This window comes from Chrysemys picta, chromosome 2 (assembly GCF_011386835.1).
Source record: "Chrysemys picta bellii isolate R12L10 chromosome 2, ASM1138683v2, whole genome shotgun sequence".
Classification (NCBI taxonomy): Eukaryota; Metazoa; Chordata; order Testudines; family Emydidae; genus Chrysemys; species Chrysemys picta.
The window spans coordinates 237,040,394-237,042,893 of record NC_088792.1 but is presented as its reverse complement, the minus strand read 5'-3'; the positions used below and the strand labels follow the sequence as shown (position 1 = coordinate 237,042,893).

The following is a 2,500-nucleotide window of genomic DNA, read 5'->3' as shown; positions in this document are numbered from 1 at the left end:
TAAATATTACAGCCACAGTCAGCACAGGCAGAACTCTTCTTTGGTTCTCATTTTACCAAGTAAATCAGCTTACTACAAATCTTCCTTGTGCAAAAGCTCTCAGCAGGTAGCTGGCTATCCCTGATTAAGCACCAATCACAATTCTTCCCCACACTTCAGTCACCTCAATGGGCAATGGAACAGAAATTAATATTTACTGCAACCAGTCCCATCATCCTAGGGGACAATCGCATGCACTCAGTTTTTTCACTGCAAAACGTAATGAACACCATTTCAAATACCATTTTGATGTTATCAATCCTGGTGAGTTGCCCATCTCTCAACCACTGCCTCAATCAACATCTCCCCTAGCTTAACAAATCATACGCAAGCACTACTGATGAAAATCCTTCAATCATTTCTTGCAGGAAGGCATCTTAGACCATAAACTCCCTTTGTTGAGAACAAGATGCACTTTATAAAAGCCATATCAGTGTCTGGCAGCAGGGTAAAGCACCAGAGGAAAGTTGGGCACACATTGGTTAAAAGTCTGCTTTTCTTCATTTTTTTGTGAGCCCACAAGGCTCCAGCTACTGTAATAGTAGCCTGGTTACTGCTTAAGCTACTCTGAGTCATTGCAGATCTCTCAGTTTGCAGAATGATGGCACTGTATACAACAGCTGAGCGGAGGGGTCTGAAATTTTAGTGTTTATTTTCAGCTTATGACAGAGACTGTGTCTTGCTTTTATGCAGCAGGTAAGTAATCTTCATTCCCATCATAAGTCAGAGTGATAGAGCTCATCAATTTTTGAATATACACAGTAGTCAGTTTATTCGATACATTTTCAATTACATATAAAAGTTTGATTATATCCTGAAAACTATTGTTTTAGATATTCTAAGCATTCATATTTTCTCTGATCTTTCATTTACAAGCAAGGGAAAGCCAACCTAATTTACACATTTTACTTTGCCAGACAATATATAAAGCTGTACACTATTCCAATCTCACAGTGTGATTTTGGGATTTAAAAAAAAAAAAAGTCCTTGCCTAGAAGTGTCTTCAGTGAAGGTCACTGAGATATTAAGTATGAAGGATGGTTGCTTAATTTTTTTAAACTAATCAAATTTAATCTTGTCAGCTAAATCAAAGAGAGGAAGTGATCAGTTTATGATACATCAGAAGATCTGCATAGATTGAAAACGAATCAAAATTAGTTTTGGTATCTGAGTTGGCTAAAATGACAGTCTAATTGCTCCTGAATCAAACATCACAAAGCTTAGTATGTAATTTTAATCACTGATGAGCTCCAGGTTAATTATGCTCATGGCAGGCATGCACTATAAAAACCCATTGAAATAATCTGATCACAAAGAGCATGAAAAACTAACAATTTTCTCATTAGTCCAGAAACAGGCATGTTTACCTTTGCATTTGGTAAATCTACACAAACATATGTGCATCCTGAAGCAGCCAACATGTTTAACACAATCTACTGCTAAGGCCCTGTCTACACACAAAAACAATACTGGCTATAGTACAACCCACCTACTGTGGATGCAGTTATACTGGTATAAACAGATTTATACCAGTATAACTTTTTCCCATAAAGGAAGGGGAATAAACTACACTGTTATAAAGGCATCTTTAAGTATAACTGCACCCACATTAGGAATTCTACTGCTGTAACTATTTCAGTTTTGTTTTTGTTTCTTAAATCACACTCTTAACTGACACAGTGATATTGGTACAGAAAACTGTGTGTGGGCCAGGCCAGAGAAAAACAAGCAACTACCCTATTTTTAAGCAATGATAAAATGCTTTTTTTAATATTATGATTAAATAACTCTCCTTTTCCCACAATCATTAAATGATTAGCTAGAATGCAACCTCTTTAACAGGTAAAACTAACTGATAAAGAGTGAATCAATGCACCAAGTGGGGCTAAATGGAACTGCCCCAAACTATTCTATCTGTAGCTTTCCTTTTACTCTAGGATGCTTGAAGGAAGATCTATCTATATACCTGTATGCCATAACACTACAGAATTCAGAACACACAAACACTTGCCAGAATAGTCATGGATATGCACACTGCACTTCAAGCAGGCTGGTGTTTAATGTGCATTTAATAATTCTCGACAGATACAAAATGGGCTCTGCAGTGTATCATCTCACCATTCCCACCCAACAATCCCCCACAGAGTAGCTGTGCTGCTGTAATTTCCCTTCTTGAAGATTTAACAGAACCCGGCTTGACTTTTAAATCTACCATCACATAACTAAAGTAAAAAACAAAACCAGCATAGCATAAGTTTCCTAGTGTGTTTCCTGTTACTCTTTATTAAAAAAAAAATTTAAATAAACTACTCATCTATAGCTATCAGTCTCCTTACCTAATTTCAGCCTTAATCAGACTCCTAAACAATGACATCAGCCTTCTGATCACAATTGTATAAACAAATGAGCATTTCACTCCAATTAAAACAAATACTAATTCTTTGAACTGATGAGAAAAACA

At 36.4% G+C, this 2,500-nt stretch overlaps 1 protein-coding gene across 7 annotated transcripts in view; it reads right to left on the bottom strand.

The window, feature by feature from the left end:
- The window catches only part of ZFHX4 (zinc finger homeobox 4), a 181,630-nt gene that overhangs the window by 152,011 nt on the left and 27,119 nt on the right, over positions 1 to 2,500 (bottom strand). The window lies entirely within an intron of this gene.